The 18,931-nt window shown below is 39.3% G+C and overlaps 1 protein-coding gene across 2 annotated transcripts in view; it reads right to left on the reverse strand.

The window, feature by feature from the left end:
* The window catches only part of MSRA (methionine sulfoxide reductase A), a 243,445-nt gene that overhangs the window by 217,816 nt on the left and 6,698 nt on the right, over positions 1-18,931 (reverse strand). Inside the window, exon 1 of one of the 2 annotated variants that reach the window (XM_063153179.1) lies at positions 7,788-8,914. The exons of the other annotated variant lie outside the window; for it this stretch is intronic. The gene's annotated coding sequence lies outside the window, so the exon portion shown is untranslated. Of the gene's footprint in view, positions 1-7,787; positions 8,915-18,931 lie in introns of those variants that run through there. 2 annotated transcript variants of the gene reach the window in all.

Below are 18,931 nucleotides of genomic sequence, written 5' to 3' on the forward strand. Positions count from 1 at the left end.
TTTAAGGAAATGCTTCACTACAGGGTGGACAGACAAGGACTTTACACATTTCCTTGGTTTATTTTTAACTATTATAAGTGAAATTGGAATTATTTGCTAGTAAATAATTACAGAGTTTTTGGTCTAAATGTCACCCAGAAACTCAAACCGAAGCAGGTGTACAAACTGAGTTGAACACCAGAACATTTGGAAAAATTATGAGAAAAACAAAAAAATCTTTAAACAAACTTTACGATTTCTGATTATAATGCAAAAATCTAAATGGTTTGATTATCTCAAAGAAGAACACAGGCAAAAAGTCTATTACTACATAGATATAGATATAGATATAGATATAGATATAGATATAGATATAGATATAGATATAGATATAGATATAGATATACATATACATATACATATACATATACATATACATATACATATACATATACATATACATATACATATTGTATAGATGCATACACACCCCTCTCATCTTTAAAAAATCTTCTACATGAAAGATTAAGTTTAATAAAACACACCAGTAAGCTAAGAATAATTTTAAAAAATGCATATAAAGACATTGCAGTTACCCAAAAACAAAGGAAAGAAAAATTTCTTGAACATAAAGAAAAATCCAAATATGCTAAAAAATTCCAAGCAAGTAGAGAGTGCAAATAGCTTCAAGTGACATGCAGCCATAATACAATAGGATTACTGACTCTTAATAAGCTGTCCAAAATTAAATTAATTTAATTGGCTCTGTTCCCTCATACCCCAGGAACACAGGACAAAGTTAAAACTCTCTTTCCCTGCCAGCACAGGAGGTTGATCATTTGCTACAAAGCATGGAGGGCAAGGAAAATCAATGCTGCAGAGTAAAAGAACTCTGTGTAACCAACAGATTTCTGTTCCTAACATCAAAAGAAAAGTGACCATGTAAACTTGTCTGGAGTCACTTCTTGGCAAGACTACACCTAAAAGCATTTTTCTCATCCCCCCTTTCTTTACTTGGTTTCCTTCCTCCTACTTTTGTCTTTTTTTGCATTTTCCTCACTGTCTCATTATGTTTGTTTTTTTTTTTTTTCATTTTCAAACTACCTGTGGCTGCTGAATACCCAAAAGATTTGTTTCAATGAGTTCCTTGCAAAGGAAGCCACAAAGAAATGCAAGCCTGACCACTCCAGGGGCTGTGCCCTTTCACAATGAGACGCAGTCAGGAATGTTTTCCAGTAATATCAGGCATAATTCCTGCCAGTGGGATTGTGCCACTACAGTCAAAAAGTTTTCCACTTTGATGCAATTTAGCAGAGAAAAAAAACCAATGTTTTTATCATGCTTCTTCTCTTCTTCTTTTAATATTCATTTATATGGAAGATCTTTTCATTGTAGTTTAGTGAACTCAACCAAACTATTCCAGTTGCCTCTGGCATTCAGTAAAAGTGTTGTGTCCATATGAGGGAAACACTCTTCTTGGGATGTGATTAATTCCTAAAATGCGGATCTGGAAATGTCTGAACCATCAGACATGAACCAGGGAGGTGCCTGATCCCAGAGGATGGAACAGGTGAGAGGAAATACCACAGACAAAATTCACATTTCACAGACAGCTCAAAGGGGACGTCTGCAGCCAGGAGCACTGAGATTGTGATAATGACAATTCTGAGGACATTTGTCACGCAAGGGACACACAAGTTTCATGTAAAAAAAGGACAATAGAGCATAGAAAACACTTCCCTTTTTAAAAGTAAAAAAAAGTAGAGGAAGAAAAAATCCTAAAAGTTCACGAAGAGTGATCAGAGCATAATGAACTTTGTGGCACTACAAGGTCATAAAATCCAGAGATGCTGCTGGATGAAAAAATCCTAGAATGGTTTGGGTCAGGAGAGACCTGAAAGGCCCACTCCCTGCCATGGGCAGGGACATTTTCCATTATTCCAGGCTGCTCCAAACCCATTCAAGTGGACTTGGACACTTCCAGGGATTCAGGGGCAGCCACAGCTCCTCTGGGCAACCTGTGCCAGGGCCTCACCACTCACAGCCAGGAATTCCCTTCCAATATCCCATGCATCCCTGCCCTCTGGCAGTGGGAAGCCATTCCCTGTGTCCTGTCCCTCCATCCCTTGTCCCCAGTCCCTCTCCAGCTCTCCTGGAGCCCCTTTAGGCCCTGGAAGGGGCTCTGAGCTCTCCCTGGATCCTTCTCTTCTCCAGGTGAGCACCCCCAGCTCTCCCAGCCTGGCTCCACAGCAGAGGGCCTTCAGCCACTGGAACATCTTTGTCCTCTTGTCTCCAATCTTTCAAACATGTCTGTGTCTTTTTATGCTGCTTTTAGGAGAAAATTATTTAGAAGATTCTGTGTTTTACTGGGAACTATTCCACCTGCAGCTCCAACAGCTTGGAATTAGATAATGACCAGAAGGGCCCAGCTCTGGCTGCTGACTCTGAGGGAAAACAGGAGTAATGAATCCCACACATCCACACTGCAGATCCTGATCCTGGCCCAATTCTCTCATGAGAGTCTAAAGAGACCATTTCAAGTTAAAAATCTTACAGAGTAACAGCTAAGACCACAAGAAAATGAATTTACAAGTTGTTAATTGAGCGTCCATAAAAAAATTCTCCCTTTTCATCAAGACACATTGGGCAAAGTGCATCACTCTTAAAATTGTTGCCTAAAAAGTTAGAAAGGCTGGAGAGAACTGGCAATAGTTGGGCCTTTACATTAGCATAAACACATCAAATATTCATTACAGCTGAGCACTCATTATGTCAGCAGCTGAATTAAATAACAAGAATAATGTTTCCCAACTATAAAAATAAGTGCCACAACAGTCTCCTGCACCACAGCAATTTTCAAGAGGACACAGTGAGACAGTGTTGCAGGAACCACATTGTTCTCTCTGCTAAAACTGCTTCATTCACTACAAATATATTGGCTTTTAACAGTTCCTTTTCAGATAAATTTCTACCAAAGAGAAAGAATTATGTACTGCAGCATGTATCCATATGAAAGGAAAAGCATTATGCTGGGACAATGGGGTTTATTGCAACAGCAGAATGTATCTTAAATGCAAAATTATACCAACACTATGAGTTTACCAGTTTAATCATAGCTTAAAAAAAATAAACACAGCAGATATTACAAAAACTCATTTATATGAAGTTCTTACACTGGGTGCACAAAAACAGAAAAGTAGAGCCAGAAGTGTAATGGCAGCAGAACAAAACATCTCAAGCCCTTGAAATGCATCACAACTGTGAACAACTAATGGAAAGTCTTATAAAATATAAATATAAAGCCATAGATATAAACAAAAGCCATATAAAAGGTAGGTAATAAAGCCATTAGGACAAGGAGGAATGGCTTTAAACCGAAAAAGGGTGGATTTAGATTAAATAGAGGGAAGGAATTGTTCCCTGACAGGGTGGGGCCCTGGCACAGGTGCCCAGAGAAGCTGTGGCTGCCCCTGGATCCCTGGAAGTGTCCAAGGCCAGGCTGGACAGGGCTTGCAGCCACCTGGGATAGTGGAAGGTGTCCCTGCTCATGGCAAGGGTGACACTGGATGAGTTTAAGGTCCCTTTTTAACCCAAATGATTCGTCACTTCCTGATTCCATCATGTCAATGAACGCAACAAACCTTAATCAAGTAAAGAAGAGATCCTCTCTTTCCTTGAAGTCCTTCCTGCCTTCCCACCTCTATTTTTCAGAAAGAAAATGGACAACGAACAAAGATTTCACAGCCAAGGACAGACCAACACAACTCTCTCCAGCTGGGAACAGATTATATTGGAAACCCATGGGCAAACACCAGGCTGGTCTTAAAAATGGGAAAACTGCCAAAAACAAGAGGAGGAGGCAAATGCCCTGGAGAAGATTTTATCAGTGGATAAAATCAGTGCAAAACTTCCCAACCTACCATGTTCAACCATTTCTCCATTTCTACCAAAACAGGTCAAAACAAACTGAGATTTTTCTGACTATTCTCTTCCTGAACCTACACATTTTCTCACAGTGTGTCCTCTCCAAAGCCTCTGCAGGTGCTTTAATCTGGAATGGAATTTTTATTACCAAAATCGCTGCCTGTGGAAAATGAAAATTTGAATCTTCTTAATTAACGCTGTACTGTCTGTAGAGTTCTTAGTTTTTACTTGCTGTGCATTAGATGAACAAGAAAAGACTTTATTCCTATTCCTATCTGTAGGAGTGGAAAAAACACAGCTCTGGGGCTTCCAAAACAAAACCACACAGAAATCTTTCATGGAGCAAAGCACTTTTACTCTGTGTTTCCTCTTACACTGCACACTTGGTGTTGTGCTGAGGCGTAAAAGGGATGAAGGTTTGCATGGAAAAATCAATACAATGGAAACTTCTCAGTGCTGAAATCCGAAGTTTGCATTTGGAGAACGAGGACTAAACCCTTGTTATGTGTCAGAAAAAAAGAAGGAACTCTTACATGCATTATCCAAGAAGATGGTCAAAGAAATTTTCAACTTTGATGTAATTTAGCAGAGAAAAAAAACATAATGTTTTTTTCATGCTTCTTCTCTTATCCTTTTAATATTAATTTATATGGAAGATCTTTTCATTGTAGTTTAGTGAACTCAACCAAGCCATTCCAGTTTCCTCTGGCATTCAGTAGAAGTGTTGTGTCCGTATGAGGGAGACACTTTTCTTGGGATGTGATTAATTCCTAAACTGTGGATCTGAAAGTGTCTGAACCATCAGCCATGGACCAGGGAGCTGCTGGATGTCCCATCCCTGGAAATGTCCAAGGCCAGGCTGGAGGGGACTTGGAGCAACCTGGGATAGTGGATGGAAGGTGTCCCTGCTCAAGATCAGGGACTGGATATTCTCTGATTTCTCTTCTATTAATCTGCTGATTAATAAAATAAGAGTACACAGAGCAAACAGTGCTGCAAACACTTTGCCTTTCCCGTCCTAAAACCCCAAAATTTGATAGTACAGAAGCTGTAACTTCAGATAAACCAGAATTGGACACAGGCTGAAGAGGTCAGCAGCAAAGAGGAGAAAAGATGACACAAAGATTCTGCCCAATCCTGGCAAACTTAGCAAAAATAGGTGATTTAACAAATGTAAAGGAAAGACAATAATGGGAATTTTTTGTATGACCTATGATTTATCCCTAAAAACTTTTACAATTCCATAGCATCCAATAAATATGGAAAAACTGCTGTATTCTCAAAGGAACAGATGTACACAGGGCATAACTTATTTATAAAGAAAAATAGTAAAAACATTGATGTCCATAATTATTAACAGTAAAAGCTTCTACTATTTCTTTAAAAATTTAATTAGGAAAATAATCAGAATCAGTCAGATCCTAAACAACTATTTCTCATCTATAAATATATGACAATATAACTTAAAATTACTAAAAATTAATATTTTGATATTCTCACCATTTTTTCTTCTATTTTCCAATTATTTATGGTCAATAAAGAGAGTGACTCACAGGACTGATAGGACAACATCCCAAATCATCTCCTAAAGGTGTTTATGCCTCCACAATGACTACAAGAGTTACTCAACTCACTTAAATGACATTTTAAGAGTTACAGTGCATGAAATAATATTGACTTTGCTCAAATTTTTTGTGGCATGGATAAAGACTGTGGCTTATATGGAATAAAGAAGTGGAATTCCACCCAAGTCAATCCCACTGTGCCAAGAGGAAACACCTTGGAATGGTGGACTACAAAATAAGCAATTATTCTGGATTAATGGTAAAGAATAAATGGTAAATGGAAAGAGCCTTAAAATATATACATCAAATATAATTTTTATATTTTTTTAAAATATTGTTATAGATGCTGAGGACACCTCAGCACATGGAGTTCTACCATATGCAGAATCTCAAGATAACCTCCCATGGCTATAGGAATGCAAAATAACACCCCAAACCTCTATAAACTGCATTTTAACATTTGTATTGTTGTCCTACAACCATTTTTAGGGAGAATCCACAGTCATACTGAGAATTGCTCATCTCTTCCTTGGCCAATAACCACAGGGGTTCAGAGTAAGCGCTGATTTTTTAAAATGCTTTGATATATCAATATAAAAGGCACAAACTAAGCCCATTCCAGGCCCATTTTGATCTCAAGCTACTTTGACACTAATTAAAACAGGAGAGTAAACCTTTGTTTATGTCCTATTAATCACCACAAGTGAAATCAGACATTGGCCCATCACAGTATCAAATGTGATGCTCTAATGTGAAATATGATCTGTGATTTAATAACAAAAATGAAGTTAAACCCCAACCACCAACCCTCACCTTCACACTGAAATATGCCACGTTAAGGAACTGTACAATCCAATCTAAAATAGATGTTAATGATTCATTAAGAATTAAACACAAATTGTTAATTTATGAAGTTATTAAACCTATCCAATAATTAAGGATCATAGATGAATGGTGGCAATGAATAATCAGATTAAAGTATCCAGAAAAGTCCAGCTGATAAAGAAAATACATAAATACAATAAACCATGTCAAATTACACCAGAAATTCCATTTGCATGCAATCCAACCACTGTTCAGGTTCCAACCATTTAAGCCTTGCTATTCCAATTTCATTTTTAAATTACCAAGTTGGGATATTTTCCAAAAAATTAGCACTTAGATGAACTTTCAAAATCAAAGAGTTCATCAGGAAGAAAAATATTTTATTATGGAGGCCAAAAGAAATGTGCAGTGGTGTGTATCTCATTTAGGAACCCAAAATGTACTGACGAGATATTTGAGAGGTGAACAGTGTTTCCAGCATTGTAGGAACAACTTCAAAATAACTTCAGTGAACACAGATGTTGAAATATTTGTACAAATATTTCTCTTTATAAATACACTGCAAGCACCCACATGTTGATCATGTCAAAAACCTGAATTTATGAAATTATGTAGGTACTTGGGAGAGAAATACAGTTATTTTAATGTATCACTTAGAAATGCAATGGTCATTTTATTATTTCCCTTAGAGGCAGCACCATAAATGTTTTCTGTTGTTTTCTGAGTTTTAATAGGGGCACCCAGTAAAGATTTGGTTTGGAATGCCACAATTAAAGAAAACAGCAAATGCTTTGAGAGACTGCACAGGATTTCTGAGAAATAATGAGAATTCCTTCCAGAATTCCCCACGGACAGGCAAACTTAGGGCACTGTTGTGATGCAAACTCAGCCCAGCACATCCCCGTGTCCCCAGGCACATCCCATGGCAATGCCTGCGCAGGAACAACAGACAAGAACCACACAGAGAGCAGAACTCAACTCCTCCAAACACTCCCCTTCCACCCAGGATCCATTTGAAATCCCCCACGGCACACCTATTCCCACACGGAGCTGCTGAGGATATCTTTTAAGGATTTAGAAAGGCAGAAGAATAGAATTTTTTCCTTCAAAACTCCCTAAGAAACCCTATTAAAATGTTTCAGTGCACCAAATATTAATCACAACAGCATCTTACCCACTGTTTAACTACAGCATCTTTCAAAAGGCTCACTGATGTAGTAAAAAAAATCAGACAGATCTTGCTAAGAAACCAAATTAATGTAATATTAAGTAACCCAAGTTTTTGACATCATCAAAAAGGCCAGTTAATTTTAGCAGTCTCATAATCCAAATGCAACAGTTAAAACACAAACACATTCCTATTAAAAACCTTTCCATTAATGTTGTTTCTTCCCTTCAGCAGGGAAGAATGAGGGAAATGCACTTGTGCAGCATGCCAGGAATTGCACATCTCAGGCTGAACAATCCAGTTTTTAAGGACAGGGTAATACTTACTCCAAGCGAAGCCGATCCATAAAAATCTACGGTTTACAGTTACTCCCTGAAATAATAATGCTGATTGTCACAGCAGCAGGAGGATAATCCCAGCACATCCAGGCCCAATAGGCAGTGTGATCATATTTGCTCCCAGGAAATCAGAAGGCAGGTACCTCTCTCCCTGAAAAACCAGGCACCTTTGGAGAAAACAATGGACTTTTAGGTCCTTCGTTTTCTTGAAATGGTAAAGCGTCCAAACTTCAGCCATCACTGATTTTTTTAGTCCATTTTCTTTTAATTCCTGAGAAAAGAGCAGATTTTTTTCACTGTTTGCAGCAAACAGGTCCTGTAACTACAAACTGAAGTTTCCATATCCAGTGCCATCAACCGTGTCATCTTCAAACGTCCCTCACTTGGCAGCAGCTGATATTTTTCCATCTCTTGTTGCTTCTAAAAGTAGAAAATTCAGCGATTCCAGAGGCTCTCTAGGAAGATGCACTGAAGGGAATGTTTGAGAGCAGGAGCAGAATAACCATGCTCTGATTTTGCCCTTCAGGCACAGCCTGGGTGTCTTCGGCGTGTCCTGCTGGGTCTTCAGGTTTGTCCCCAAAGGCTGGGACATGGAGCCAGGACAGCACCAAGCAGCAAAAACAAACGTTGTGGCTTTAAGAACGTACTCACTTTTCTATTGAAGTCACAACTTTCTCTCTACTCTTACTTCACTGCTGGGTCAGATGAAATCTTTAAGGAGGTTCCATTAAAAGTTCGTTTCTTTCGAGAGAAACGCCGGAATTCCCGTTCCGAACGTATTCCGAAGGAGGTCAGGTTCGGTTTTAAAGCATGTTTGTGTCGATGAAAAGTTTTTGTTTTGCTGCAAAAAAATGAAAATTCTCCCTTTTATTTACACATTCCCTCTGCAATCTTCCAAGTTACTCGGCTCCCTTACAGTTTAATCAGACATAGGGAAAAAAAAAATAAAAAATCACCAAATATCGTATTTCCCATATGTACAAACTGACATTGTGGAGGCTCCATTAAAAGCTTTTATTTCTCTGCTCACTGCTAACTGGACGTCATTTAATGTCACCACCACTTCCCAAGAGCCCAAGAGACTTAAAAAGCGACGGAAGTTTGAAAACCAAAAAAAAAAGTTGTGAGTTTTTCTGTACCCCAGGACGGTTTTCTTTCGCGAAGCTCAAGCCGAGACAGCAGACAAAAGAAGCTGATTTGACTGAGCCGTGCCAAGTCTTGCCTTTTTTTCTTCCCTCGCCTCGCTCGCTCTCTCGCTCTCTCGCTCGCTCGCTCCCAGCATGGCAACCTTCCCGAGCAGTCTTGGCGGAGCTCCAGCCTGTGCCAGCCTGTCTGAATCCTTGTTTTCCAAAAAGATGCTCTTTGCGAATCAATTAATAGATTTCCAAACAGGAAACTGTGGGTCAGTAACCAAATCTTGGCACCAACAGCAGCTTCTCCTGCCAAATCGGCTTTATAGATTTCATGGTTGCCTACCTTTTACAATGGATGCAACGTTTGTGCTCCCGGGATCGTGGAGCACTGGAAGCCATTCCCTGTTCTCGCAGGGATAAGAAATCTGCTCGCTAAAAATGTCCGCATGCGACACATGAACAACCTGCAGTAAATCAAGACTCTTTGGAAGGCGGGCGTTATGTGTAATTTTAATAAGCACCAAATACTCCTTAAAATAATGTGTTTTCATTCTCTCCTCCCCAGAATCATGGGAAGGTGCCAGGAGCAGGAGACGTATAGATTTGAATTAAGATCACACTCAGAAAGTCACGCACAAGTTTTAACTTTATCCGAACTCCAGCTTGAAAACAACCAGTCTTCTCAGTTCCACCATTATTAAAAATCAGCTGAAAATTAATAAGAAATCGGATCCCAGCTCACACACAAAAAATCTCCCCACATCCATAGATCCAATGATGTAATCTGCTAATTCAACAGCTCAAGTTCTTGTGGCAATCAGAGCAGAAATGGCTCAGCATTAACAGTCAACTCTGGTGGGAAATTTTCTGATGTGTTGCAAGACGTAAAGGATAGAAAATTATATTTGGAACTTCATTCAAGATATTCTAAATGACAAGAATTCATGTGAGGAAAATTACAGAAATAAACTTTCTTTTATCTTCAAGCTATTTGCCAAGGCAAAATGCCAACTTTTTAAAATACATGCATTACATTAATGAGCTAAATAGAATATTCTGAGGGAAAAAAACCTTCCTGAAATGTTTAATTTTCTAAGTTTATTCAACAGAGAGTCTCAGAAGTTCACAGGATCATAGAATGGTTTGGGTAGGACACTAAAGACCATCCAGTTCTACCCCCTGCCATGGCCAGGGACGCCTTGCACCATCCCAGGTTGCTCCAAGCCCTGTCCAACCTGGCCTTGGACACTTCCAGGGATCCAGGGGCAGCCACAGCTTCTCTGGGCAACCTGGGCCAGGGCCTCCTCACCCTCACAGGAACAATTTCTTCCCCCAGTATCCAAGGAAATCCCTCTCTGTTTCTAAAGGTTCTGTTCTGTCAGAGATTGGGTGACCTTATCTAATGTTTTTTTTTTATAAAAACAGGTTCATTCTCTGCCCTTCAGACCTCAGACATCCACACAAGGTTCTCCCTGTGTGACTGTAACAGACCCATCCATATTTCTCCCATTAGGCTACCAACTCCAGAAGAAACACCATCAATGTAAAAATCACATTTCTGCCTCAAAATATTGCACACACTCTCATTTCCATTTGTACCTTGCATCCTCATGACAGGGCCAACTTGGGAAAAAAACCTGTGTATAATCTTTCTATTTCTTTTCTTTGTGCACTTGACAGCAAACTCTAATGTGTGGCTTTGCCTTTAGTGAAAGTCCATCAAGCATCAACACAGGAACAGAAAGATCTCATGGAAATTATTGAGAGTGGAATTAACTCTGAAAGGCTACACCACTGCAGCAGTCACTATTAAATGCACAGCTTTTAATTAGTTTTCCTTCAAAAAATGTACGTACTGACAACAGGGGACTTCAGCAGTACTAAAAATATATTAAAAATTCCAATAGACATGAACTATTTTAACTATTCCTTCATTACTCTTAGTGAAATTTAAGGGAGTAAAAATAAATATATTCCCTGAGCAGCCAAATGTTTTCCTGAAAAGAATTTGCTAACAGGATGAAAAGCCTTATTTTATCCCTCAAAATACTGCTCCAAAGGCAGTGGACCCAGCAAAAGTGGATTTCATGTGCAGGAAGGAGTCCACTCTTCCTACCTTAAAGCCTTTTGTCTAAGGTGTATTTTACTGCAGCTCTCTTAATTCTCTTTTTCCTCTTAAGGACTCCAGCTGCACCAGTCCACTGGAATTGCTTCCAGCTCCTCTGTGACACCTTCCAAGATGCATTCTCCAGTCCAAGGTGTTGATATCTCTCGATGGAACTATTTCTACTCCTTCACTTCTCCTCCTTCACATAAGAAGTGAAGTTTCCAGCCCAATGAATTGAGTGTTCAGTAACCTCCAGACAGGAAGAAAACATAAAATTTTCTCCACAACTTGTTTTGGGCCCTTTTTCCATGTTTTCTGCCTGCTTTTCACTGTGCTCCCCCTTCAGTTTCTCCAGTTTGCTCTTCTTCTTGTTGTCTCCCACAATTCTGTAGTCAGCCCTTTCCTTTCCTTTCCTTTCCTTTCCTTTCCTTTCCTTTCCTTTCCTTTCCTTTCCTTTCCTTTCCTTTCCTTTCCTTTCCTTTCCTTTCCTTTCCTTTCCTTTCCTTTCCTTTCCTTTCCTTTCCTTTCCTTTCCTTTCCTTTCCTTTCCTTTCCTTTCCTTTCCTTTCCTTTCCTTTCCTCGAAATTTCATTTCCTTGAAATTTCCTTGAAATTTCCTTTCCTTAAAATTTCCTTTCCTTCCTGCACAAAGTCTATGGATTTTTCCTTGGAAGGCTGCACTAATCCAGTACTCTGCTTCCAGATAACTGGACCTGACACCAGGTTCTGTATTAGTGACTCCATAAAGTGCTTTTCTACCCTCACATGCTTCTCCTAAGCATTCTCCCCTCTCCAGGTGTCCTACTGATGTTTCTTTGATGTTATTCTCTTCCAATGCACAAAAAATGGAAAGAGTCAAATTCCTCATCGTTCCAAGTATTTTCTTATCCATCTCCCATCCAAATTTGACCACCTTTGATGTTTACTGTTACAGAACCACATGAAGCTCTGTCCTTCAACACCATCTATATCCCCATGTTCAGAGAAAAATCCCCAAATTTGTCCTTTTGCAGTATCCTAGCTATCACTGGTCTTTCTTTGAAGAATTAGGAAAAAATTAATATTGATCTGTGCCTTGGTCATCATTTACTTCAAAATTTTTTTCCATCTTGGACTTGATGATCTTAGAGCTCTTTTCCAACCTTAATGATTCTGTGATCTTTTATGCATTTTTACCTTCATGCCCCTGGAATTTGTTCATTTAAAATTCTCCCAGTGAAAGCCTCCTGATGTCATCACATTCCCTTTTATCTAGGTATTTTTCCATCTCTCTCAAATGCCTCTGTGTCTCCCCAGTGTGGTACACCTGGACACCTCCCCTGTGCACCTGTGAACTGAGAATGATTTCCCTCCTCCCAAGTGGAAAACTTCAGAATAGAAGTAACTCATTAATTTAAGCTGTTCTGTTTGGAATACAACCCCAAAAAGTTACTTTCAAATGTCAGGTATAGCTTTTATTTCCATTTTTCTCTTCCTTGCTGGACACCTCATTGTCATGGACCAATGAAAGCTGTGTAATGCTTCATCCAGACCACATGACACGAGGTCAGTCTGGCTGTGATGGTCCCCAAAATATTTTATTTTAAAAACAAACACATTGGAATATCTGGTATATCAGGGCTAATGCTATCAGTCTTTCTGCTGCCACACTCCTGTTATCATCTGTGGGCATTTCCATTAGAGATAAGTGAAGCCAATGCCTCTGAGGACAAGCCAGAGGTTTTTAGGAGTCTAATTTTGGAGCCAGATGCTTTGCTGATTTATTATTGAAGGGTGAAAGTGCATCATGTGATAGAAAAAGATTCCTTTTACCTGGGCTGTTCATACAGAGATGATGGCAAAGAATTTCCTATTGACTCTCTACTTTCCTGGGTTTTGTTATTAAACATCCAAACACTGGGGAAGCTCTAAGAACATATAAGTGACTGTAGCTGTTACATAGAGACCAATAAAATGAGAAGGAATACTGAGAGAAGGAAAAAAAGAAGGAATATTGCAGCCACCCAGAAGAGGCAAGGGAAGACAGTGAGAGCTGAAGTCAACATTTCAAGAATTAACCAAAAAAAATGAAAAAAAAATACAAGAACACAAGAATGAAGGCCTATAAATGCATGAAAAAAAAAGGAAAATGAAGGACTAGACCTGCAAGGGCCTTGAGTCCTGCAGATTCCCAAGGTCAGTCAATACAGTGACCACCTTTGGCAGCTTGTTTTGCACAGTTTTGCACAGTTTTGCACGTACCCAATTAATTCTGGTCCAGGATGGGCTGTGCCCTCCTGGCAGCTGTCCCCCTACAACATGCACTTATCATTTATCATTTTGACAACATCATGTATGCCTGACTGTGTTCTTTCCCATGCCATGGAAAACATTAGCCCCGGGAGTGAAGAGTTCCAGCAGAATCCAGGTGAAAATCAAAGCAGCGGATCCGTGAGCCCGGTGGGTTTAGGGCTGGCACTGTCACACTGTGGGGTGGAGTCCTCCAGCTTTGCAAAGTGAATAAATGACAAGACCAAACTCTACGGGAAGCTGTCAACAACTTCCTAAAATCACTGTGGGATTATCCTTCAACTGCTCATCACGTGCTGGCATTCCGCCCCAATTTGAAATTCCAAATCCATGGGTCAATCTCCACTAAATGTGCTCTTCTTCAGTTCTTTTAAGACCAGATGGTTTCCAAACAGAATTTGCATTCCTAGGTTAAAATATTTTCCCATTCTCTCCATCCAGTACCACCCAGAACACTTCCAATATAAAGTGTAACATGGATTTTTAAATACCATTGGTACCATTGTTTGTTATCTCCTTTTAAATCTCAGGAGAAAAACAGTTACAGGCAGGGATGAGTGGCATTTAAAAAGTGATTGCAGTGTGCAATACGAAAAATAAATGCACAGAACTTGAGGTAGAAATAGTTATTCTTAATAAAATCCACTTACAGTTAACTTGGGTGGAGTGAAAATAGACTTGTGTCTAGAAATTCTCAAATATCTTTAATTATTATGAGAATGGAAACTCCAAAAAATCAAATAACTAAGAGAATTCATCCAAAATTTGGTCCAGTTAGGCTCTCATAATTCCAGATATGAGGAATAAGAACATATTCTTTGTTTTGCACTAATAAAGGGATTTATTGTAAAATTCAGGTACAAAGTGCATTGTGTTCAATAACAGAATTTTCACTAATTAAATATTTTAAATGGTTCTAACAGGATCAGTATCTCAGAATTCCTCATCTTCACAGAGCCATCAGCTCAGAGGGAGCTGGGTTTTCCTCATTTTCCACTTCCATTATACTTAATACTTTCACAACAGGAGTACCCAGGAATGTCTGTGCACAGGTATCCAAAAGGATAAAATACCCATTTGGTGATTTTTTTGCCTCTCATTTAAAAAGTTTGCTTTTACTTATTGTGAACTAAATCAAACACTGAGTAGGTTTTAATTGGTGTGTGAAGGTTTAACATGAAGATGACTCCTTAAACAAGGACTTGAGGAGAAATGAGTTAATGCAAAAGGGTGGGAGTGTGGGAGTCTGCAATTCCACACCACCAAGGACTGGATGGAGGGACACTCAAATCCTGCTGATGGCTTCTTCATATCCCATCCTCTGGACTTGTGTCACCTGCCCAGGCACAGCCAACAACATCCAAAACACAAAGTTGTGCCCAACTGTCAACTGGGAATGGTACCAAATCCAGGAATTTCAGAGGAATGTACTGGTTAACCAAGGAAAGGACATATCCAGGATCTCTCCAAGGATTTAAGGATGATCTGAATCATCTCCATGTCCCCAGCCAGGGGCACATTCACAGTCACTGACAGAATCTGCAATTCCCACCCTGGAATGCAGCGTTAGGCTGCATCCAGCTCTTCCTGAGTGGGATGGGATCCTCCTCCAGTACAAGACAGCGTCTTTCAGGTAATTTAAAAATCAGTTTGATGGCTAAGAATGGCACAAGTGACCAGGTTACATCAAACAGCAAGAAGTGTAGACAACTAGTAAGATAACAAATTCATTAAAACCACAACAGGAAGATATGAGGTGTGAGATCATATCCCAAATCCCTTTAGTGCTCAAAACTCAGGTTTTAAACAGGAATTGTGCTCAGCTGCCAACAACATGAGAAGATCTTTCAGAAGCAGAACTTCAGAACTGAATGTGGCAAACAGACGGGCTGTTGGTCCTGCTGCTCCATTCCAGAGGATGCAGCTGGACTACAGAGCAGTTATACCCATTTATGACTGGATTTATGAAAAATGCTAACAAAGTGGAGGGTCACAACATCCTAAAACTCTTTAAAAAAGGGATCTTCTCTAAGTTCTGACTTTCTCAAATTAATATCTTAAGAACCAACTATAAATTTATCTCCAAGTCATCTTATGAGTATTTTTTTCTTCATATAAAGACATATTAGAACATAGTAGGACATTCTGCTTAAGAATCCACCCTCTACATTTGGTTTGCATGCTCATTTCTTCCTTTTCCTGTTCCCTTTCTGAGTGGTAGTTTGGAACACTGTCACTCAAGATCCTACTGAAATGAAGCAAACTTCTTCTTCTATTTTATTAGAAGTTGTCTAAGTGCAACCTCTTCAGCATGAGATTTTATATCTGCTACCCCCCAGGACAAGCTCAGTAAGTGCAGAATGAGGTTTGCATATCCTTGTTTAGGGTAAGAAGAAGAATCCTTCAGGAAGAACATAAACAAAAAAAAAGAAGAAATATAAATAGTCCACATAGACCCCATATATTGTCATGTTATCTCTGGTGCAGTTATTTTGATACTGATGATCTTAGATGAAATATTATTGCAGTTTGCTAAATCAGCCACTGATTCCTTGACGCAGAATTTTGCCATTTTTTAAAATGTAAAGTCAACATTTGGGAGGAGCAGATGATTGCAAACATTTTTTCTCCAAGAGGAGCAGATCAGCTGCCAATTTACCGATCCCAATCTCAATGATCCAGCCTGGATCATCCTGAGATCTCATTCTGCCATACACAGGTACCAGTCCATGCCAGTCCCACCAGGAGCTGTCTGGAATCATCCCTCTCCTCCCTCAGCTGTTAGATCATCCATGCCAGACTCCCTCAATTCCTGCTCCCACTTTAGGAGTTCTGGGATGAAATTTTCAGGATTTGAATGTTTGATGAAGTAAAAGTGCATTTCTGAGCCTAGAGACAGTGATGGGCAATGTCAGAAACACAAAGACACTTCCAACTGTCTGTCCCTTGCACAACACTGCTCATTCCTCACTGGATTCCTAAAAGTTTCGAGCCAGAGGCTCAGGCACCAAATCCCTACCCCCAAAGTCCTCAAGTCTAAACAGATTTCCTCAAAATGAAGGATTTCTGTTTCATATTGAGGACACAAAAAAAATTCATTTCCACTGGAGTTCTGCTTCTCAGCCATTCCTGAAATGAGGGCATTCCTTAAAGCAGGTCTGGAGGTTCCTAGAAAGTCAAATTCCTGAGCAATCAAGCCCAAACTACAGTAAAAATACAGGTATCATCTGCCTGGCCAAATTTCTCAACAGAAAATAAGATCTTATCTTCAAAATAAAGATCCAAACAATCTCCACTAATTCCAATTTTGCCTTATATGCAACAGGAATTAACTACAAGCAATACATAAGAAACTGCAATAACCGTCCCTGGATTGTGATGGGTTTTATTTATCTGATTTCTACTAAGGGCTTATTTGTGTGCATTATTTTAATTGTACTGGAAATTTAAACGCAAGTTTCATACCGATCATAAAAATTTGCAACAAAATAAGTGCAATAATCAAATGTATCCATATCACAGAAATTCCATACATAATAATTAAAAGATAAGCATGGAAGGATAAAGCAATGCCTATCACATAATAAATTACAAAACAAATAATTAAATGATTGTGAAGTAAAAATAAATTCAATAAAAAGTACATAAACCTGAAGTTAAGGCAATGTACACCACTGTAATTTGAAGGTATAAATTTGACAGGAAGACATTAATTAAACCAGAGAAGCTTTTAAAGCTGAAAAAATTCAAAAGGAAGTACAGTACATCAAAGAAACAGAGAAAGACTAAGACACAGGAATTAGTACCTGAAATATTCAAGCTACCTTAAATCTGCCTTTAGGACTGTTCTGCACTTATCTTCTCTCAAATCAATTAAAGTGAAGAGTTTTATTATTTACTCCTTGTGTGTTCTGAAGGAACTAAAGATGCTGCACCTCTGCAGCTCCATGTGTAAACAGCTTCACTCTCATTTGGATAACCTGACTTTGGAAATTCATTAAATATTAGCAATATTGTATACCAGCATGAACCAGGAAAATCAAAGAAAGTAAAGGAAAAAACTTTGATTCTGTGAACTGGTGTTTGGTGTAGAGAGTTAAATAAAAATATAGCTTTTGACCCTGGGTAATAAATAAATTTAAAAAAAATTAAAGGCTTTATACTGAATATCAGCTACATGGGCAGGTCATTAATAGCAAAGCCAGGGCTCTGCCTGTGGTTGGTTATCACACAGACACCTCCATGTGAGCTGGTCACCAGACCCTCCTGCAGCCAGTGGAATTTTGGGCACTGTTTCCCTGATTTAAATGTCATTTGATGAACCAAAAGCACCAGTGCCTGTTCTACCTGTGACAGCCAAACTCTGGATATTCCTGCAGCACCACCCAGCCCCTTCCAGGGCTCTGTCCCACCCTGTTCCTGCTGCAATGGAAAGTTTGCCCCACACTCTCCTGCCTGCTGTGGAAAGAGAAGCAGTGGGAAACCTAATTCCATGTTTGTACCTGGGATATTCATTCATTTAATTATGGAGGAACATGTGGGATCCAGGGCACAACGTTACCTAAATGTGTAGTGCAGTGTCATTCCTGTACCAAAGATAAATGGACACAATCAGCCAAAGCAGCCAAATGTATCCTAGGATGTTGGGAAGGATGAAAGTTTGACAAGAAAGTCTCACAGATATGTATCTTTAGCAGAAAGATTTTTAAATGTACAGTCTGATGAAGGAATAGAGATGGAAGCAAGTTTTGATATAGAAGAAAAGAATTGCTGAGTCTTACTGAATAACCAAGAAGGCAAAGGGTGTGTTAGTTAGAAGGGGTTTTTATGGCTTAGAGCAAACCTCAAACAAGATGTTTTTACCAAGCAGAAAGAGAGCACAGGCAAACAAGTCAGCAAATGTTGCAAGTAGAAAAAAGGTCTCAGAATTTTTGACTGCAAGAAAACTGAAAAACAACTTCTGGCTTAAACTGTGATGTACTGACTTGTAGTGACTGGAGAATAGTAACATGAATATGGTAATTACAGGAGTTATGATAGGCTATAGATAATAGTTAAGGTATAGATTGGCTCTACTGTATTAAGATGCTCAGCAAAGTACAGAATGCACTGTAACCAAAACCAAAGGGTCTCCAGGCCTGCCTGCAGCTGGAGCTGACAGCTGTGGGCACAGCTCTGTCACCCACCACCCTGGGCTGCTGTAACCTCTTAGACAGAATAAACTGCATTTTGGAGAGCCCCTGGAGTCCCACATCCCTCATTTCGGTTCTTACACTAGGACTCAAACAAAATCAGATACAATATTCCTAGTCAGGAAAAATAACCTGAGTAAATATAACCTTGCGTTTAACACTCATAACTGATAGGTTTAACACCCCAAATCTGGCAAATTCACACATTTACATCCCTTTTTCAAAACAGCAGCAAAGAGAAACTTCTGCACCCTGCGTACCACAACCACCTTCACCCAGGAATAATTACCCCCTTTTATTACACAACTCTGATCCCCTCAGAGCAGCATCCACACACACAACCCTCTAGGTAAAGATCCTCTGCCATTCCTTTTTCATTTCGGAGAGGGAAATTACAGCACGAGCACGAGAA

This window comes from Melospiza melodia, chromosome 3 (assembly GCF_035770615.1).
Source record: "Melospiza melodia melodia isolate bMelMel2 chromosome 3, bMelMel2.pri, whole genome shotgun sequence".
NCBI lineage: Eukaryota > Metazoa > Chordata > Aves > Passeriformes > Passerellidae > Melospiza > Melospiza melodia.